This window comes from Ammospiza nelsoni, chromosome 8 (genome assembly GCF_027579445.1).
Source record: "Ammospiza nelsoni isolate bAmmNel1 chromosome 8, bAmmNel1.pri, whole genome shotgun sequence".
NCBI classification, from domain to species: Eukaryota; Metazoa; Chordata; class Aves; order Passeriformes; family Passerellidae; genus Ammospiza; species Ammospiza nelsoni.
The window spans coordinates 15,088,687-15,111,410 of record NC_080640.1 but is presented as its reverse complement, the minus strand read 5'-3'; the positions used below and the strand labels follow the sequence as shown (position 1 = coordinate 15,111,410).

At 35.2% G+C, this 22,724-nt stretch overlaps 1 protein-coding gene across 3 annotated transcripts in view; it reads left to right on the top strand.

Moving 5' to 3' along the window:
• LOC132076474 (heparan sulfate glucosamine 3-O-sulfotransferase 1-like) overlaps positions 1-22,724 on the top strand; it is a 93,998-nt gene that overhangs the window by 66,664 nt on the left and 4,610 nt on the right. The window contains exon 1 of one of the 3 annotated variants that reach the window (XM_059477553.1): positions 623-657. The exons of the other annotated variants lie outside the window; for them this stretch is intronic. The gene's annotated coding sequence lies outside the window, so the exon portion shown is untranslated. Of the gene's footprint in view, positions 1-622; positions 658-22,724 lie in introns of those variants that run through there. 3 annotated transcript variants of the gene reach the window in all.

Genomic DNA, 22,724 nt, shown 5'->3' with positions numbered 1-22,724 from the left:
ACTTTTTGTCTTTTGCCTAGCAGTTGGCTTTGGATTGGATTGGATTGTTTTGCTTAGAGTTTTTTTGGGGCATTGGTTTAGGTTTTCTTAATGCTCCAGAAAGTTCCATATTTAATCAAATACAAGGAGTACCATGTCTTCAGGGCAGATACACAGTAAGGTGAGACCTAAAGCTAACCTGTGTTTGATTCTTTCTATGCTAATGAATTATCATATGGTAATTTACCTGTGAAGACTTCTTCACTATATTCATTTCTTGAGAATGCCTATAGTGACCATTTAGCAATGTCCAAGTTCATGTTGAGCATCTGGCTCTTCTTTATGATTCGAGTGTTTGATATATTAATTTTTGAATAGAATCTTATGTGGATTAGATGATCCAACCTTTTTAAAACTTCCTTTCTACTTCTTTCAGGGAAAATTCAGGGAAAGAGATGCTGATGCTTTGATATCTGTTTCTTCTTCCTTTTCTTTTTCTTAATTATATTTCTGCAACCATCTGTTCTTTTTAATCTAGTTTGATGCCAGAAGGTTCTTACCCAGGGCAGAACTAGCTTCACAGACAATACTGTGTCATCCTTGCATCATCATAGACAGAATTGGATTTTTGCACAGGAGTAACATTTGCGCAAAAGTCTCCAACTGAAAAAAAAAAAGGTACTGGTGGCTTTCTTGTGACCTTTTTTCCATTGAAGTGTTTCTTAAAAGCATGCTTAGTAAAATCCTGATATTTAATAAGTAGCAGTTCATATTGAAAAAAGCTCAAAGACTTTTATGCTTTGTTCTCCAATGCAGAATTTCATGTGTGAGGCTACTCATGCACTGACAGCACTGCCTGCTGTGACATTTTCTGATTATTAGTGATTATTGGCAGCACTTTGCAAGTATTCCACAGCAGAAAATATTTCATTATAGGTGCAGCCAAAATCTTAGTCAAGAACTGCATCTCAAATAATAGATACCAATGAAGTGATGAAAAACAAGCCACAACAAAAAAAAAACCAAAACAAGAAAGCATGAAAATTATCAGGACTCAGGGATGACTTTCAGTACAACATCATGAAATTGAAATTTAGAGGCTTTCTAACTCTTTGGACTACTTTACTTAAAAATGTTGGTAGTTTATTTTTCTAATGTATTTTTCACTGTGCCTCAGTTTTGATTCTTTATTTAGCTCTTTTGTGAATTATCTCTAGTGAGTTTAATAGCTCAACCTCATTTGTTATTAAGAATCTAAAAGAAAAATGGCCAAAGGTCAGGGAAAGAATATCAGTCTTTAAAATTAAATCTTATACATATATATATTCTGAATCCTTTCCCCCCCCCTACTATCTCACCAGAGGATCTTTAGTTTGTCTCTAATAAGATAAAAAGGCTTCAAAATAAAGTCTGTCTAGTTTTCCAAGTATTTTCTTCAAAAGCAAGTTTTCAGTTACACTATCAGATGTTTTTCCTTGCAGAAGTTTATTGCTGAAGTTATGCTGAGCAGAACAGAGACATGAAGAGCACTGCAGAGTGTCCAGGCAGGAGAGCTGCTGCTCCCCTGCAGCACCCACAGGGATCCCTGCTGACAGTGACAGGGCACCACAGCCACTGCCTAAAAACTGCCTGCTCCAGCCTGGGGGCTTCTCTGCCTGCCTTGCTTCCTCACCAGGAACACTCCTTTGGAACACAACAAAATTGCAAAAGGCACCCTTTTTTTCAATTATGTGGAATATCTAATTTTAGAGAGGATAATTATAAAGCATAGATGGACAAGAACTGAAAAGTTGCAATTGCAAACTAGATATAATTAAACATTTATTGTGTTTTATTTGAAGAATTTGAGCATGGCTTGTAAATGCTTAAAAATATGCTGGGATATGATAGTGTTCCTTGTGGAGTGGGTTTTTGCTCTGTGGGAAGAGACCTTTCAGTCACCTCTGGTAGTTGCACTTATGCTTTTGCCATCCTGAGGTTTCTATCAGAAAAGATTCACTTCTACTGGTGTGTTCTATTTCATTACAAGATTTGGTTACCAGCCCCTCCAGATTTGTCTGCCCTGCACACAAGGGGCATAACATAAGAGTGAGATCTCAAGGAAACTAATATTTAAGGGGTTATTTTATTTACTATATTGCAATGTGTCGTGGAATTCAAGCCAGGGACCACTGGGTGGGGCTGTACAAATGTCAAAGACTTCTGCCTGCAAGTTTGCAATACAAGCATGAGCTAAGAGACAACGCATGGATACAAACCAAGAAGGAGGAGTAATGTAAGGCAGCAGTGAGATGTGAGATGATCATCATTCAGCAAGAAGCAACTGGCTTTTGAAGGTCAGGGAAGTAAAGAATTGAAGCAGAGCAATGAAGTGGCTTTGCTGATGCTTTCTAGGGTGTTTTGTGTGCAGAAGAGCAGCAGCTGTGCAATCCTCCTGCAAGGACAGCAATGGGCAGCAGACATGAAGGACAGCTAGATGATGAAAGATGTCAACAGAAAAGATTGATTATGAACCACTGAAGAAAATGAGGAGAAGCAGAAGACTATACACATTTTTGGCCTATATTGGGATTACTTCAAATCCTTTCAATTTTCCTTCTCTTAAAGAATTTTGTTGTAGAACATCAGGGTTAAACCATTCATCCTACATACAGTATATTATAGCTTATCAGAAGAGTTGCATGTTAATCTGACAAAGTAATTTCTGTTATCTTTCAGTTCCAGTACCTACAGAATCCAAATGTTTTAAAGATTGAAGTCTTCTGAGAATACATCTGATTCTTTCCTTTTGTGTGTCAGGTTGCTGAAAATTTCACTCTGAATGGCTGCTGCCATGCTTAATTAGCAAGCAGATCCTAAGTGAAACTGCTTCTTCACCAACTGTGACCAGCAGGTATTGACAAGAAAGCCATGTAAACTCTACAAATGACTGCTGGTGTGCTTAAACCAGCAGAAAAATATGTTCACTTCAATGTCCCTGGGGCATTTAGCTTTGTATTAGACAGCAGCTTTTACTGGAAATGTGAGCACAGGGCTTGTGAACTTGCAAAAATCTATAATGTTCCAGCTGTTTGAAAAGGTCCCCACACACTTATTGGTCAATATTTAACTCATAAGTTCAAAACTTTTCTTCTAGGGGATATAAAATAAAAAAAGAGATTGTCCATTTTTCCACTTTTAAAAATTGTTTTTGATCTATTTTTGTTACTCTTTTTTTTTCCCCAGATATTGGGACTAAAGCCTTAAAGCTGTCCTTTTCCCTTCACTGCAAGATCTTTTGCTGTCTACCACCATGAAAATTTTAACTTGTCTAGTAAAATTATTCTCAAAAAGGAGAAAAAAATACAACCTTGCAGGAAAAAAGTAAGAAGCCTTAGTTAATGCGTATTAAATTCTGGAAAGAGTTGTTGCCTTTGCAAGTAAAATCGTGCTGGGTTTTGTGTTGTTAGGAGAGAATTAATTCTCCATCCTTACTGCAACCAACAGGGATTCCCAGCTCCTGCTTGTGAATAAACTGTAATATTGACCCTTCAGTGCCAGTCAGGATGCAGACAGGTGTCAAGAGCCATCTGGCTTGGCCTGACCATAGGTCCTCATTTGTGAAAGTGCTAATTTCTTTATCATTAGAACCTTTGGCTTCAACAGACCTAGACACCTGGGAATAGTTTACATTAGAAATTTGTATTAATCCACAGTCTACCCAGAGGGGATGTGTGTGTGTATATTTATATATATATACATGAAAATGTGTGTCCTTCTGTTTCAAAATAATATGAAAGTAAGATAAATTTATTTAAAATATACTATTGGAGAATTGGAGAATTCAATGTATTTGTAGCTTGATTAGTTGTGAAATTCTCTAATTTACTAATTTAAGATCATTTGTGATCAGTTACGCAGAATTTCTATTTTTGTATAATTGGAATCCAATGTACATTTTATATCCCTATTCATGGAGATATATGTGCATAGTCATTATCTGCATGAATTCAAGAGTGCTGTATTGTGGATTAAAACTGGAAAGAATTAATCTTGCACACCAGTGTCAGTGAGGACTTTTGCTATCTTGAATAGTAGCTGCAATTTTAACAATATTTTTGTAGATTGCCTAAGGAAGTGATGTGTTTTCCATCACTGGAAATTTTACAAGTATGCAAACATCTGTCAAGAATGGTTTCAGTGTACTGATCAAGCCTAGGGGCAGAGTGGCAAACTGAGTGACCTCTTGAGGTCCCTTCTACCTCAGTGCTCTGTGACTCTGTGGCACTGTGATGCCACAAATTGTAGATATCTATATAGAAGTTACCCACTTAGAAAAGTTTATTTCTACTATTTTATCCCACCCCCAAGTAGAAAAGAAAGGAGAATGGTTCCTAATTAATTATGGAAATTTTTGCAATTTAATCAGATTATTCATTTTGAGATCTACCTTGAGACTGAATGGAAGGAAAACATAAGCAAAGCAGCACAGATGAAGACTTGGAATTTGCTAAATCAACCTTTCTTAACTGATGGTGTGTTTAGCAGTGTTTTAACATTTTACTAACAGGTGATACAAATCACATGCTAATTCAGACTGTTCTGTGCTGTTCAAAATGTGCATTTGTAGCCTCTCACTTGTCAACAGGACTGAAATTGTCCTGGTGATGCAATGAGGGTAGATTTACCTGCAGGAGTCTTCAGAACTATAGATGCCAGCAGATGGCAACAACAATGTCATGCCTCTGCAGCTGCACCTGCAATTTCTTATCAACTTCCCAATCTCAAAAACTGCAATCCCAAGGGAGGTGTTAATTAAACTGGAGTTGGAGCGTTCTAGATAGAAAAGCTGGGTAAGGAGGAGAGGACACAAGTGTTACTTACTCTTGCAGTAGTCTGGTCTAATGGCAAATTAGATCTGAGCCAGACTAATCAAGTGCTTGACTGCTCCCCCTGAGCCCAGAATAGTATCCTAACAGCAGCCCTTCAAACACAGCTTAATGACATGGCACTCTTGTTAAATATTTAAGTGTTTCAGTTCTGGGGCTCTGCAGAAGGAGCATCTGTTAGGAAACTTCAGAATGTAAGTGGCTTTGCAGTAGTGATCTTCAGTCCATGTTGTAGGTACAGTTCATACAGCTTAGAAGATATGAGAAACACAACATGGCTTTTTATTACAAGCAAAGCTAAGCTTGATAGAATTAACTGAAATTAAGTCTCTTTTGGAAGTGAAGCAGTAGTTTTGCTGGTAGAACAGAACTGAGGTTTCTTGAGTCTTGAACAGTGACTAACGATTAAGTCATCTTTCAAGCTTCATAACAATTTGTATCTGTGCATATGCATGTCAGTGTTTGCTCTTTGTTGTTCAATTGAAGTAATTTATTTTAATTTATTTACTTGGTTTTATTTTGGGTTTAATATTAGTGAGTTCTTATTTTTTTTAAGTCAACATTATTTGATATTGTTATTTAATATTTCTGTCATTAAAATACATGCCTACTATTAAACATGAGCACTTGAGAATGTTCTTTAAATACTACCATGCAATAATAGACTGAGAGTTTTAGGGTTTTGAAACTGACCCATTTTTAGAAGTTTTTGCAACATTTGCAGATTCAGAATACAAACAGCTACACCATTTATAGAACACTCATTAAAAATGAAGTAGCAATTTAGAACAGGAATAATTAAGAGGTCAGTGAAAGTCCCTGCAGCCCAGGACTAAAGCATTGCCTTTATTTGCCATAGTACTTAAAATTTTCCATAATAAGATTAAATACTGGTAAAATGAAGGTAACATAAGCTGTTATTTACCTCAGATGAACATGCACAGTTAATTTTCTTATTCTGAGTAGACATATTAAAATAATAAGCGCTGATAATGTAAGCACATATGCAAATATCCACTTTCAAAGTAACAGTGGGATAAAATACTTTCTCTTGCCTTGAAAAATATTTAGCACACATATTTTGAAGTATTTATTAATTATATATGCTGCTATTCTTAGGTGTTTGGTGTAGTTATTATCAGGTGTCAGTCAGGTACCTGACTGTCCTTGTTAATATGGGCTGTATTTGTAGAAGTCTTGTACTTGGAAATCTTGTATATTAAAGGTTGTTTATGTAGTAGGGATGCATTTTAATATTAATTTAGAAGGGATGCATTCAGATTCATACTGAAAATGTCTAAAAAAGGTTGTCCTAAGTTTCCATGCCTATGGAGTCTTGAAATGTTGTGTGTCAGAATCTAATTTTTACAGAAAATTACTAGTTTGAGCCTTTTATTCTAGCTTGTTTTTGTTCTCCTTTCTCATTTGTCACAGTTAATCAAGTATTTAAGAATGTGTGAGCATTTCCAATGAATTTAGAAAGGGAGCTGTTTACATGAACCTGAAGATTTACCCTTGCTCAAGTGAAGTTCAAGTACCAGACACAACTATCTCGTTAAAATATCCCAGGACTTGATGTGGGAGATCTGCCAGCTGAAGGAGATGTTGCTGAAATTGCAGCATGACACTGGAAAATAAAAAAAAATATATATATTGCCTGGTTTTCTTTGATTACAAAATAATGTAAGCAAATACTTTTAGACTGAAATATGGTGCTTTTTACCCCAAGGAATTCTAACATGTGCCTAAATTCAAGAACACAATTAAGAGCTTTATTTGATATCTCTGTTCAGTCATGTCTTGAATAGAGAGAAAAATTAAAATATAGTTCTTAAATTTAGCTGAGATACTGACAACTGGTCTTCCAGAAATTACTGCTCGGTGTCAGAGAGGTTGCATAGCCTTAACCAAATAATAAAATGTCAGGTGTAAAACATTATTGGTTTATTAACGTTTAACCCATTCTTATGAACTGTTCCAAAGCTTTTAAACTGAGTACAAATAATTCCCACTGGCAGGTGGGGTTTGTATTGTATGCTTATTGTAGAGGAGGTTTATTGCAAAAACATCAGCAGATCTCAGCAAGTGAACTGATGCTTTCATCTAGGCCACTTCCAAAGCAGTGTATTGGCATATTGAACTGTGTGGCTGGTTTTAGCCTTGGACTTCGGTAACAAATTAAGATCCTCTAGAATGCAAAATTTTCAATTGGCTTATTCTAGTCCCTTTGATTATACATTAAATAGCTCTCTTCAGCTACTTTTGCTATACCTCTTAGAGATTCATTTAGTCTGTTCTAAATATCAGATTTTGGCTAAGTCTTCTTACAAGGATGCCCCAACAAATCAGTATGTACGAAATTAAGGCATGCCTGTTACTCCATTATTCAAGAATAACAGAAACACAACATGAAACCACAATAGTGTAGATTACAAAACAACTTACAAAGCAACATGTTAAAGACATAAATATTATTTCAAATGCATTAGAACAGGAAAATTTATACAGGAAAATTTACAGCTGATAGTAAATTATTTAGAATAGGAGAAATGAAAACAAACTGCAAAGAAGTACCTCAGTAATACTGAGTGATAAAGTGGCAAGTGAAATTCACTGTCAATAAATTTAAAGTGGTTCTCAAAGGGTAAAAAAATATAAATTTGTGCACAACAATGGACTTCAAACTGACAACTATTTTTTAAGGACTTCACTGTGAGATTATCTATTCACGGTGTATTCACTGTGAGCTATGAAAACAGTAGCAGGAAAGAAAAGAAAATTTAGTATTACACATTTTTAGAAAGAAATACAATAAATTAGAAAACATCATGGTTACAAGCAGTGTCACAGTGCTGCACCTGCATCTTGAATAGGCAAAGAGACAATGGGTTGGATGAGTAAAGGATGACTAAATAAATCTTTTAAACAAGAAACAGGTAGAACTACAAGCTTTCAGTCTGGGAAGAAGAAAACAGAAGGAGGCTCTGGCAAGTTTATTAACTCAGGAGTGGTGAGTAAATAGATAATGAGTGATTGTGTACTGGCTCTTTACAGCAAGGGCATTGGGCATTAGGTGAAACTAGCAGGTGGTGTGTTTGAGTTGAAGCAATGGAAGTATTTTTACAGTTTCATGTAGTTCTCCATGGAACTCCTCAATGCAAGCTGTGTTAACAATCACTCAAGAAGTAGTAAAATTTGCAGAATTACTGATATTGTCCATTAAGGACTATAAAGCTCATACTTCTGTTTCAGAGAGCCACTGGAGCTCAGACTCATGGGAGCCCAGGAAAGAGTGCTTGGAAAAATCGCTGCGTGTTTGCCTTGGGTTTGTACAGTCCCTCAAGTGTCCCTGAAGGGCCACTGCTGGCAAGGGGATACGAGACAAATAAATGCTTGGTTCAACCAAGTACAGGCTGTCTGAGATGAAGCTTAACAAAGTTTCAGTTAAAAACACTGCTGAGATGCAAACATTCTCCAATTTGCTTGTAGCTTCAGAGATGGAGAGCTGGCTTTGTCTCTTCTATGTTTGTTTTAATTTTACTTAATCTGAAATTAGCATCTCCATTGAGATGAACGGGATGAATTTATAGATGCTTGTTGTTTGTCACATGAAATTATGTTCCTTTCATGGCTAATTATATTTTAATTTTCTCACTGCATATATTCATATCTCTTTTTCTTCATTTAATCACATATAAACTTTTGCCTTGTATTTAACTCCTGTACTTTCTTTTTAATACATTTGAATGAAAACTGAGGAGTTGAGTGTTTATTGGCAAAAAAGCAACATCAGACTGCACAATTTTAAAGCATAAAAACCACAGTAGGTGGTTTCTTTTATTAATTACTTGGGTTATGGGGGAGACAAGGGTGACTTCAAGACAGGAAGGGTTCAAGCATACTGGAGAACAAGACTCTGTCAAAATGCTGTTGCTATCTCCAAGAAAAGGTTTGCATAAAATAGGCTGCAGTTTAATAAAAACAAGTATAAATAGAAAATAAGATAAATGTTTAACTGTACAAATCCCAAGTGTGGAGTTTTTGCCTAGATAAGAGTTCTGCCCTGAAGAATTTCATGTGATTTGATGGATTAGAAATCATTCAAGAATATATGCCACCTCCAAGCAAAAAAGCAGAAAAAAGGGAAGGAGTATTTTCATGGACCATAATCTTGTTATTCTCTCTGTTAGTGGGGTGTGATCTGAGTAAAGAGGCCTAGAATTTGGTGTCTTGATTGAATATGAAGCAACAGAAAATTTAGCCATCAGTGAGAATGGCCCGAGTCTAGAACACATGACTCACAACCTGAAATTAAATCCTGTTACTTTGTGTCTGGGCATCTATGAAACCAGAACCATATGAGTTCCTAACTTTCTGTGTTAGCTTGCTTCATTTTTTATATTTGCAGCCTTTTCCCCTCTGGAATGAGACTCCAACCTGGCATGCTGCTCTGGTTTTCCTTGTCCTCTGTAGATCCAGATTTGCCTTTACTTTCAATGTCAATGTCTATGCTCTGATTGTATATTTCCTAGTCTTTACTGAAGTAGTGAAAGGCAAAAGTTGGGTTTGAAATTAAGAGTGGAAACTATGGTCATTTAGTTGGAAATTGAGATTTTTTTTTCTCTCTCCCTGTTTCCACAGAACTCAGAAAACACATCCAAATACACTTAAAATTATTTAAACTTTATTGATGTGAAATTTCTTTGAAAATTATCTTTAGTAAGTGGTTAGTCATATCTCTGTGTGACATACCTCTGAGGTATTATGAAGCTAGAAATGCAGTTTTCTCAAATTGATCTCTGTTTCACCTGCAATCTTGTAAAATCCACTTTTATAGTAGATTTTTTATATAAGAAATTCAATACTGTATTTTGAAATGCAATTTAAAATGTCCTTTTTCCTTGTTGGTGGTTGCTTTCTTTTTGTTTGCATTATATAGATCTGCAGTAACATTTAGTGGCAATGACACTCCTAGATTAATTGTGCATTGTTCAGAGCATATAACTTTGTCAGTTTTAATTTCGTTGCCTTTTTGTTTCTCTGAAATATGTTTTGTGAACTTGTGAGGGAATGAGCAAGGGTTATCTTAGTCCATTTATCTAATGCAGCAGTCAAACTACAGACTCTGCATTTTTTTACTATCTCCTTATATTGACAAATTATTTATGCTTGCAATCTTTTGTTGGCAGCCACCTCTGAACTCCCTCTTCCTTTTCAGAGTGATTGAGCAGAATGAAACACGCTGTTCTAGTCACTCTGAACCATTAGTTTACCCAAATGCATTCAAACTGTGCTGTCATTTTCTCTTACTGCTTTTGCATACTAATAATGTGCTGGCCTTTGTCCACTGCTGTGCATCCATCTGAAATTTTCACTGAGATTTTTGGGTGCTTCATAAAGAATCCTAAGGGTAGGGCTTTCCAGGAAGTCTAAGGGATCTAGGTCCATCTCTAATTTGAAATTCAAATTTCAAATGCATCAGTAAGTGAAGCTCCTTGGGCTCTGAATCTCTCAGCCAGTATCTTTTCCTAAAGAGATGTCTGGTGCAAGCTTGTGAATTAGCTGGATGTTGAGCATTTCCCGTGCATTCCTACACTTTGCTTTCTGAGCGATTTCATTAATCCACATTGAATATTTGCTTTTTTACCCTGAAACTAATAGTGAAGTGCTTTGTCAGAAGGCCAAATAAACTTTGTCAATCTGTTTTTCACCCCACGTTCTTTAGCTTGCATGACTGATGGAATCCAAAAGCAGTGTAAAAATTTTGCTCAGCAAAGTAGGATTTGTGTTTGTTCATATGGGAGGGAGGCATAATCTAAACAAATTGATTTAATTTTAGCCTATCATCACTCCTTTCCATTTTCTTACTAATTTCAGTGTGATTTCTCTCAATTTACATCAATGACCATGATATTTTTGCTATTGTATATAGGCTTCAAATATCTCTCAACATGTGGGCTGATATTGCTTGGTAGTTTTTCAGCTCTGTGGTTTAAAATCTCTCCAGAACACCTGGATATATTTCTAAACATGCATAGTGATTAGATGTTTCCTTTATTATTCAGCTGTAGCAATGCAACTCAGCATTTCAATCTTAAGGAATTAATTTTATGGTTTCCTACATTCTTCTACCACCTGGACATTCAAGGTGTTTGAAATTGCCTTTGTAATATCACTACAAGGTGAGAAATACAATTCTGAAAAGCACAAGATGAGGAAGAGAGAGGAATCTTTCAAAATTTTCATAACTTTGTTATTAAGTAAAAAATACTATGACTGACTTCTGTGGGACTAGAATGAGACCTGCATAAATGATCCTGAAAAATTTCAATCTCAAGATTTGTCTTCAAGGGGAAATTTCTGTGAGAAATCTGAGGTGTAAATTATAAAACACATTAGCTGCTGAATGTGTTATGAATTAACGCCCCATGTGAATAAACAGAGTTTGAGTAAGTTGCTCTGTTTGGAAAGCAAGAAATCAACTGTAAATTCAAACTCCATCTCACTTTGTTATGGCATAACTGCACAAGTTATGTTTGATGCAGTCCCCACAAGAAAATCTGAACCCTGAACTCCAATTAATGCAATTTCCACTTGAATCTACTGCAATACCATCCTTAACCTTTGCCTCCTTTGTACCTGCACTATAGTAGAATCTAAATTTTCTTAAGGTTTGATATGTTGTAACAAATCTTAAGTGCTTCTGCACTTGAACATTTGATCCTGAACATGTTTCCAGTGTACACATATTTATCTATTTGCAATCCACTTTTATGATCTACATTTATCAGCATCTGCTTCATTGCTCATAAACCTACATGACTTGAATTCTTTAATCTGTCTATATTATTTTCTATTACTGTCTGTTCTATATTTCTCTGTGTGCTATGTATATATGTGTTTGTCTTTGCACAAGTATAGAACTTAACTGTTCTCAATAAAATTATTAACAACCTGTTTTTTTCCTACAAATGCTCAATTTTTTGCATTTCATCACTTCCCTTGCTTTCTCCAATCCTTTGCTCTTTCATTACTGGCTTTGTGGTGCATTTACTAGAAGATGGTTTTGTGTTATAATTTAAAGTACTTCACATTCAATTTCTCTTGCATACTCATACATACACAGCAGATCATGATGTTTTATGAAATAGGTTGGACTTCGTGATTTATTTCTCCTGGTATGTTTATATTTGACAGAAATATTTCCAGAACTTGAATGACAGTTATATCAGCTACATTTTTTAAATGTCAGAGGAAATAGCTTTATTTTATTACTTTTTTTTCCATGCTATGCCCTAATTTCTATAATTTTGGTAAGTTCCATAGTATAGGAATCATGATTTTTTCACATTCAGTAATTGAATTCCTTATTTCTCACACACTGACAGGTATTGTTTGATCCCAGCATCTTGATTATTATCTCAAAAATTTGTTCTGAACTGTTTATTATCTATAAACTCAAAGTCACTTTTTCTGTTGACTATAATTCCTCTTAAGGTATTAGTAGTTGTAATAATTTTCCAAGTGTATCCATATCTCCTCCCTGGACAAAAAACCTTCCAGGGGAAATTTAACCTTCTCTTAATATTAATGTTCTTTCTGCTTGAAAATGATAGATGCCGTTGAGAATAAGTGGGACATGAATGTGAAAATATTTTTGCTAAGAAATATCAAACTACAAATCTAAGATGAAAATTCAACATTAAAAAATGTGAAATAATCTATACAATTTACAGTTTGTGGAAGAAATACTATCCTCCCTTGAGAGGAAAAGCTATTATCAGTGCTTTAAAACAGAACTGGCATCAATAACCAGTAGCTTACATTGCATACTTGCACTACCTTTTTTAGTATGCTATAAACAGGAATAACTATTCCATATTTTATAGCTACAAATTAAATTTCAAATCCAGATTTATTTTCCCTTGTGATCACATATTTTAAGGTAAGAGGAATGAACACTCATAATCAGAATGCAGAAAAAAAATCCTTTGTTGTCATTAAATTAAACATGATGTTGCTTTAAATAGACGTACACATTTCTCACAAACTGGGCTTGGAGGAAATAGTATTTTAGCTATATTTTCAAAGCACTATATGTGGCAGTGGCCAAACACTGAGATACCAAATACTGAGAGCAGGAGGATGGATAGTTTTGTAAGTAAATTGGAGATTCCACCAGAGATTCTCTTTCCCTAACTATATTTCGTATTAATCTTTCCGAACTACTGTGTGAATGTGAGGCTTTTGTAAAATATTAAAGTTCTTATGAAATGGTACAAGGTTTGGACACAACCTCAGCTGCAAAGAGGGAGGCTGCAAATGTCTGCAAGAGAATCTTTACGCATACTGGCATTGTTTCTTCCCTCTTGCTGAGTTGGCAAATTGTTGTATCAGTGCCTGAGAACAGGCAACCTTCAGTGGAGTTCTCAGCCATCCTCAAATGCAAAAAAAAAGCCTCAGGTGCTCAAAATCTTTAAAAATTGCACCACAGTTTATGTAGAGAATTAAGATTCTCTAGTCTCAGCTTCAGCACTATCCAATTCCATCTTCATTTTATTAAAGGAATAAACTCCTATTCTCTGTGGTAAACAGTAGCAGAAGATTGGTCTGATTTTATGTGGTTTCTGGCAATCTGATGTGAAAGTGTTGGTTTGGTGCTTTTTATTTTCTCGTTTTTATCTATGAATCCCACTGGACTTGTAAATTAACTGGTATTCACATGGTGACATTTGTTCTTCAAAACATTTAAAGTAGCAGCTGAGACACTGACGAAGGATGCTGCAGAAAATCTGCTAGTAATGTCCTGTTAACTCTGCAAAAACTCCAAATGCATTCCCCAGGAGAAAAAATGTAGTCAAAAGTAAAATGTACAGTGAGATAGTGATTTTCTTTAAAATTGCACCCTGGGTAGGGAGTGCTAAGGGTATTCATGGGGCAAAGAAACAATGATCAGGATGCACAGGATGTGTATTTTATGTTTAAAACCACCACATACTAACACCTACATCTTTGCTTTATATAGCAGTGTTGTACTGGTAATAGAGAACAGTGATAAGAGAAATGAGTACTGATCATCAACTTTTTGGGGTTTTTTGATTTCCTGAGGGAAAAAATAAGTGGACTAGAATAGTATGGAATATGTGGCTCATAAGCTATATAGTAAGTGGAAAAAATTAACTGCAGCTAGAACATGGACCTAGGATCACAAAACTGATCATCTCCTCCTACAGAAAAAGTAAAGTTTGAAACTAAAATAACAAAATTTGATGCTTTGAGGGTTTTTCTTTTTTATTTGGGAAGGAAGGAGACTGAGAGAGAAAATGTAAGGTAATGGAGGTACCTGTCTCCTCTATGCTACATTGATGGATTGGTCCTTAGGGAAATGTCCAGTTATTGTGGCACAATGAGACCAGTCTGCTGTCAGACTGTGTCTACTTGAGGAGCTAAAATCAAGGGATTAGAATCAATTAAAGTACATGTGTTGTACAGCCTACCTTGTCTTAAGAGAATGGCTTTGAACATTCTAACTCTTTATTGCTCTAATTAATATGCAGTTAATTACGAGAATATATCAGAGCCCTTCCCTACCTCTGCCTCTTTTTTGCTATAGGTATTCCTAACATCAACACTCTGAACACTGATAAGAGCATTCAGATTTGAGGTGAAAAATATGAAAAGGTCATTATAAGATACCTAGGTGCAACAGATGTTTTCCAAATTGATTCTACATATTCAAATAAAAAATTGCTACTAAAAAAATTTATTATCATAAACAGCAAACACAGTATTTGAATCTGAGAGCAACTCTTACCTTGCTTTTATTTTGTGTCTGACCATATCTATTGTAGCTCTTTCTAGTTAAAGTTTCTGATGTGACAAACTCTCACCATTTGTCTCAAGTCTCACAAATCTGAGGTCCTAAAGTCCACATCCTGAATGTATGTGATGGCTCCTAAATATGATTTTACCTTTAAGACTTAGGTGAAAATTGACAGAGCTTAAGGGTGCCAAAAAATTGCTGTAGGCACTCTCAGCCATCAAAGAGCCTTTCTGAGAAGCTGTAATTGATTTGAAATGAAGCAGCACTAAAGGAAAGGTGTGGAAGAGGTGTTTGGGTGCACCATGGCAGCGAGCTGTGGGGCAGAAGTGATGCTGTGTGCTGAGGAGCGTGTTCTGCTGGAATTCACTGTGCTGTGCAATGCAGTGGTGCAACAATGGAAAGTGTTTCTGTGAGGACACCTTAAACTTGTAGATGCAGAGGATGTTTTTGCACAGGGAAGTCATCATAACAGTCTGGACTGAAGGAAAGGAATTGCTTTGTTTACCACTGAAGTGTAGGAGTTTTTGACATGTACCTAAATCTTTGGTCGTACTACTGACATGACTACAGGTTTGGGCTGTACATCAAAGTTTGAAAAATTTGGACTGCACTGAAACTTTCCTAAGGTCTGTCTTTCCTAACTAAAAAGTGGAAAAGACAGTCAGGTAGGACCCTACTAAATGTCAGAAGTCCTGGAGAAAATAATTAGAATTTTGTGGTATTAGATGTCTGCTCTCGGACTCTTAAGACTGGTGAGTATTCTTTTAGTGTACTTTAATGTGCTACTTTGGCCCTGGAAAAAGGTTTGGTAAGGAGCAAGGATCTGATTTCTGATTTTCCATAATAGCCAGAAAATAATCTTTTACTTACTCCTTGTGTTCAGCCTGTCATCTTTGTCTCCCAGTAGCAGCCTGAGGAGCAGTGTGAGAGACACAAGTGTTGCACTCGGGGCTGTTTTATGTGTTTTATTCCAGTTGTCAGGCATTTCCAAATGTTCCCTAAATTGCTTTCGTTCCTGCACCTCTACAGCTATCTGCTGGGCTGAATGTGCACATAGCTTGATGATGGATATGTGTTGAAGGCATCAATTTTCTTTTCAAGAAATGTTTTATCTATTTGTTTCTTTTCTAATATGTTTGCCTGTTCTGTATTGCAGTCTATTTGCCTTCTTTATTAGCAAGAATTTGCTTACCAATAGAAGGCACAGTTTTGACCAATATATTTATTTTACTGATATGTTTTAATTTATTTTACTAATATATTTATTAATCAGTGTTAAGACTTGGTAAGAAGTTGCTTTCTAAGGACCCTTCAAGTCGTACTTGTTTGTTTACTTTGAGAAAAGATGGACTATGAGGTCCTTTCTGTAGAATTTGCCATCCTGACCCTCTGAGGAATTTTTTCCTTTAAAAGACAGGTCTCTAGTAAATCCTCTGCACCAAATTCTAATTTTATTTCCTAAATATCTATGAGTATTAAGTTATTCTTTGTGAAAATGAGCGGGGGAAAATTAATAATATTCAATTAATTATACCAGAGGCAGAGAGGCTGAAGTTTGACCCTTTTGCTGTACTGTAGAAATACACACAAAAGCTACTTATCAGCCACACATCATTACATTTTACAGCTTTATAATTACATGACTACTGCTTGTTTGGCTGAAGAACTGGCATGGCATCTTTGTTACCTCAATTTATATTAATTCAGATGCTTAATTAACAATTAGAGGTGTAAGTTTAATTCAACAAAATGCTAATGCAATTCCATTTAAAATATGCCAATGTGATAAGTAAAATTTGCCTTCTCATCTGTGCTAATCTGATCACTATCCACTCTTTGCATCTTAATAGGGCTGAATTTTTATTTGTCCATTTACAAGTATCCCTAGAATGTACCTGGTTTTATGTGCTAAACATATTAAAGATCTTTATGAAACAGTAATTCAGTGACTTTTATGTGGAAGGTTTGAGTATGATATTTTTCAAATATACTATAAAATATAAGCGTGTAAACTACAGCTGTAGAAGGTTTATTTAGCTCAGAAATTTATTAGTGTGTTTATACTTTATATATTACTGTTCTGCTACATATTTGCAGTCAGAAAAGGAATTAGGAAATGTAATGCTAGCCTTAGGGAAGCAAATTTCCTTCAAAACTCCTATCTGCTAATATCACCTGCCAATGATTTAATGGTGTTTATAGTTCATGCTAACATTTCTTAGCTTTCCTTTTTATCCATTATAGTCTGTGTACTTGGTAGAAGCCTGCAGCCAGCTGCTGCTACTTTGTAGCTCCCACCATTACACACCAAATAGCTATTTCCTTTTTTATTCCCTTTTTTTTTTATTATTTCTGTAAGGTAGTAACTGTTGGCTGTTATAAAACTGCAATCTCATTAGAAAAAGCTCACACATATAAATTCACTGATGAGATTAGGACTTTAAAATGTTAATGTCTTTGTCTTTCTTTGTGCTTACATATATTTTGTGTTGATGCTTAAAGAGAAACCTTTAAACTTTTTCATTACCCAAAGAGGTGTTACAACAGCAAGGCAGCATTTCTGGACAGTCTGTGGGTTCATGGGTTTTTAAGTACTACCTCATTTAGGAAATCTTAGTGCATCTCCCTAAAAAAAATACACCCATAGTTTGAGTAAAACAAAAGTGAACAAAATTCTTAGGTCCCCACAAGACTCTTAATCAGCAGAATGAACTGCTGCAATGTTTATTTGGCTTTGGGTCTGTGGTCCTTTTTGTACTTTGTCCTCTGCTCCTTGTATGAAAAGAGATCACTGAGCTCAACTTGCAGCTGTTACAAAACTCCAGTGTTGTATTTTACCCTCTCTTACTTTACTCTTCCTTTGGAGCAGAGCATAAAAATGCGGTAGAGAAGTTTCATGCCATATAAAGGGTTATCTCTCTGGGATAACTCTCCTTTCCCACATAGTCTTTAGTCTCATGGAATAGGTAATTTGGGATTCTTCTGAATGAAATCTCACTTCTAGGGCACAGCTCTAAAGTTATTAAATTGGCCCTGATTGGTGTCATTCTAACATAGACCTAAAGTAATTGCTCTGCTCGTAATAAAATTAAGACTCACAATTGTTTCTACACAGGAAACTTTTCCAAAATTTTTTAATGTTTTTTACACTCAGAAATGTGCTTTCATTGTCCCCTAAACTCTGCCTAGGCATATCTCACATGTGTGGATAGAAGTAGCTGAATTGTGTTTCCTTGGAATTAATATTAAAAAAGGATATTTTTCTGTTCAACCATTGGACATGTGCCAAGTATTTTCAAATGTCCATTATTTCACAAATTACATTATAATCAGAATTAAGGTATTATGAAGAGGACTTTTGATGATAGTATTATTTCTAACATTTAATGCTTAGAATTAATTGACTTAGTCATTACGTTATTGGATTTGAATACATTGATACTGGGTTCTCTTAAGCAACGTGTCCTATATGCTCTGGATAATTCATTTTCCTGTTTTTAAAGGATGTATAAGCTATACTGAGTGCAGATTTGCATTTGCTATGATACGTAACTAATTCTAGTTTTACTGAAGGAAAATCACCAGCCTAATTTCAGATTCCAAAACTTTTAGAATTATATTTTTGTTGTTGAGAATTATTCATTACATAACCCAGTCTGTATAGGGATACTTTACATGGGTCTAACTGACATCACATTATGATTGTCCTTCCATAAATTTCTGAAGCTGTTCACCTTATCTGAATACATTTAGGCTGGAATTGTTTTTTTATATTGTCATCATTAGAGATGTTCTTAATTATAGAGATATAATTGAGCTGTTCCAAGTTTGTGTGCCAGTAAGCCTTAACTTGTTTGTATTGTACTCTTCTCAGTGATTGATCTTTGTGTTGGGATAAGTTTGTATCTAATAGGAATTAACAGGAAAAGCTGTAACCTTTTTTGAATCCCATTATATTTTTAAAAATCAAGACAAAAATTGGTGCTTTGTTATATTTGCTCTGACTACCCCTCATTGCTGCAGTTTTCAGTCACCAACAGAAATATTTCTGCACAAAAGCCTTGAAACAACAAAATCCTGAGTTTGTAGTTAGTACTTGATTCTTTTTTTTTTTTTTTTTTTTTTTTTTTGGTGAGAAGCAAGTGGAAAGAAGCAACTTTATTTTTAAAAAAATTGATTTTTATGCTGAAACAATGAGAAACCTCTTTGCTTTTCAGTTCAGCATGTAATCCAGCTATAAGTTATCATAAGGGTTGGCAGATGGTGCTATGGAATGGCACGAAGTCAGAATTGAAAAGGGAATTGGAAGGAGAATTAGAAGCCCTGGGGTTTTTATTCTTGGTTGGACTATAAAGCTGCTATGTGACCTTGAGCAGATCAGATTAGCCTGACTTTCCCAAGCATTTGCACTCCTGAACTGGATCTATCCATTGGTCTGCTGCAATTTCCTGCAAGGTGGGAATGGTGCCTTAATAAGGTGCAGGCAGTTCATTAACACAGAGTGCTGCAGAATTCTCCAATGAAAAGCATTACAGGCACTGTAATACAGGAAGTATTATTAGGAACTAATAATGTTATAAATTAGTAATAATATATGTAGGTTTGCCCAATGATTTTGTGCTTTACCCCAAAGCAAGATAAATCATAAGACACTTGGAAGTTTTTTCAGAGTACAGTGCCGCAGTTAAGGGTGTTTAGTACAGTTCTGTAATATTAAAATGATTTTTCAGCCAGCATAACAGCTTCTCAAGTCTAGTCTAACTTTTAAAAAATAAAAGAAACAGCAGCCCAAGGTACTATTTACTTAATTAGTCCTTTCTGCAGCACGAATTTCTTTCTGAACTACATTTCTGCTTAATAAGTATCATATCTGTTGATGTTCCTTATGTTACTAAACAGCACCAACACTACTAAATAACAGGGAAAAATGGTAGTAAGGCACTGTAATTCTGATCATGTGTCATGGGGTTAGTTTTACAAGAATACTTTCAGATTCTTCATTGGCGCAGTGCACCAATGTAAAATATATTGTTTTCATTATAAAAGGCAGTTAATATCTTCTAAAAATGTAATTGCATAAAGGCATGAAAGCAACACAAAAATTATTCTAATAACATTCCAATTATATGTGATAAATCTGCTTTAAAACCTTTACATTTGTGTAGCAATTATAACCTAACCACAGGATCTAAAATCTCAGAGCTTCACTGAAATCAATCAAATGTCTTAGGCCAAACCTGAAATGTTGTTGTGATAGAATTGCCCCCAAAGGCAATTTTGATCTATTTAGGAACCAATTTTACAGCACATTTTGAATTTGATTTTTTCTGTAGTATTTCCTGGGTAAGGATTTTTCCTAGCAATGATTCTAACAAATTTTTAAAACAACTAATTAATTTGAAAACTGGTTAAAATGGTTAATAATTAAGTTTAATTATTTTTTCAAACAGTACTTCAGGCCACAGAATATGCAGAATTCCTTCTGCTTCTTGCTGCCCGAATGTGTCTTATAGAGAACTGCTGATTTCAGATAGTAAATTAAGCAGACTCTCACTCATATCAGAAGTGAACCTGAGAATATTTTGGAAGACCAATCTTTCCTCAGTGATAAGTATGATTTTCTCATACAGCTTACAGTCTTCTTTGGGTTTCAGTATTTGTACCTGATTCTTAGGTGTATGAAACTAGAAAACTCAGGGATGAAATAATGTTAGTGTGTTTGAATTATTTAAACAAAATTAAAAAGTGAATGTGAGAATTTTTTCACCTGTCACCAGATCTAGGAAGAGCACATCTCTGTCTATACTAGTGCAGAGTCCCAGTATGAAATACTTCTCTATTTTTTACTCTGCTTTTAGTTTATTCCAGAGAAATTCCTGCTTCTTTCCTCTTCCTTTCTATTTTTTCAATTTAAGCTGTTAACCTAGTTAGTCTCAAGAATACTAATTCTCAAGAAATCTAAAAATAGTTTTCTTTCAAGTTAAGTAAAATTGCCTAAAATACCTGTCTTGAATCAGCTCATGAAACTGTTTCAAAATGGGATAGTTCCAGAATTAAAATCAGATAATGAACTGATTTAAGTCTTCACCTTGGTATTTATAAGTAATCCCTTGCTTGGCAGACATTCAGACAGGTCTTCCCTTAGTTCAAAGTACTTGTAATCTAAAGTATAGATGTGCAAATGCATTTATAATGTATAACATGCTGTATTATCATGAAAGTGGTAAATTGAGAAAACCTGTAAGATTTTTATAAAAACAATTCCTCAGTCTTCCTGGAAGAATTTTAATTTAACAATGAAGATTAATAGAATGCAAATTAACAGTGGGATTTCAGAATTAATTTCAGGTTAAAAGAATGATCAACTTCTCCCTTGGCCCTTGCTCCCAAATCCCAGCCTGCTGGCATCACAGGGCTGGGAAGATGCCATGCTGTCAAATGTTGCTACTTCTGATACCATCTTGTGCATTGCGGTGCCTTTCCTCAGATCGAACTATTCAGGAACCTTGAGAATTGTGGAAAATTAGGCTGGAAATTCTTAAAGCAGAGTCCCTTCTTTGAAAGCTGGCATTCCAGGAATCATCTGGGGTGCGATGCTTCACATTTTGTGCTGTGCATCCGAAGGATCTTCCCAAAATCAGCATTAGCTGCCATTGTTGTAAAATGTATTTTAATCCCCAGCAGCACTGAACGGCATGGTTACCACTTCCCAAACTTGCCATCCAAAGGAATAGTAACTATAAATGATTTTGGTATAAACATACCTGTTCTTCCCTCCTGTGGCTGCCATAGAAATTCTCACATTCTTTCCTCTTGGGAACTTCAAACAGAACTTCTGAGTGAAGTTCCTAGTGAAAAAAATGGTGATCTTTAAAATGAAACTTCCTTTCAAGTTCCTAAAGAGCAGCATTCCACTCTGTGATTACAAAGCAAATTTGTACTTGGATTTTCCAATATTTAGTAATCGTATACTCACTCTTCCTATTGAAACTATGCTCTTTTTGAAGAAGCAGTTGCCCTTTAAGTCTTGCTCAGACATAACAGGGAATGTTCTCTGCAGATTTCTTCACTAAAGGTCATAGTTTATTTTTTAAATGACAATTTTAGGGTTAATATTTGCTATATAGCTGTGAGTTTAGTGCTCGTTGAGGCTGACTACAATCATTCCCTAGATATCCAAGAAGCTGGAGAAGGTTTCAATAAAATTAGAAAATAGATTTAATGAATCTGCTGCATTGCCTAGACTGTTATTATCAAAAATTTAAAGTCTTTAAGCCTGTAAAGTAAGACTCAAAGTAAACAATTTTTAAATAGAAATGCTGAATGCTCCTCAGTGCCATGACAAATGGGAATCAGCTGTGTTTTCTAAGGTTGTTTCTAAGAGATGACATACTGTGACCAATATGTTCAGAAAAAGAAAGAGACAGTGAACACTGGAGAAGGTTGTAACATTTCTGAGACTACTTTAGAATATGTGCCATAATTCAAAATTATTCCAAAAATGGTTATTGCTTATTAAATGACTGCTGCTTCACTGTACAAAAACCCCTTGTTTCTGCGTGTTACATTGAAAACAAAACAAGAATGTAGATATAGCCCACAAATCTTTAAATCATGTAATTGCTCAGAAATTGAGTGAAACTCGAGAGTCCTCTCAATGGGAATTTGTCCTGAAGGATTTTCAGAGTTAAAAACAGGCAATCCAAGCACAGTGGTTCAAGTTGCATTGATCTGAATTTTTTATGACTGTTGTTGTGATGGCAGAACCATAAACAATCTGTTTCAAATATTATGTACAAAAGTTACCCAGGAGATTTCAAATTTTAGTTACACAGTTACATAGATGTTTTCTTTCACTTACATCTGCACATGCATGTACTTGCAAGCCTGAAGTTTTTGCAAATTTTGAAGATATTTAACATTTGCCACTTCTTAAAATGACCATATGAAATGTGGATTAAGTAAAAGAAGCTGTTCAGCCTCAAGCAGATTGGCCTCCCTGCAGAAATCTCTCAGTGACAAGAAAGCATCTGGATATGTCTTATACAGAGCTT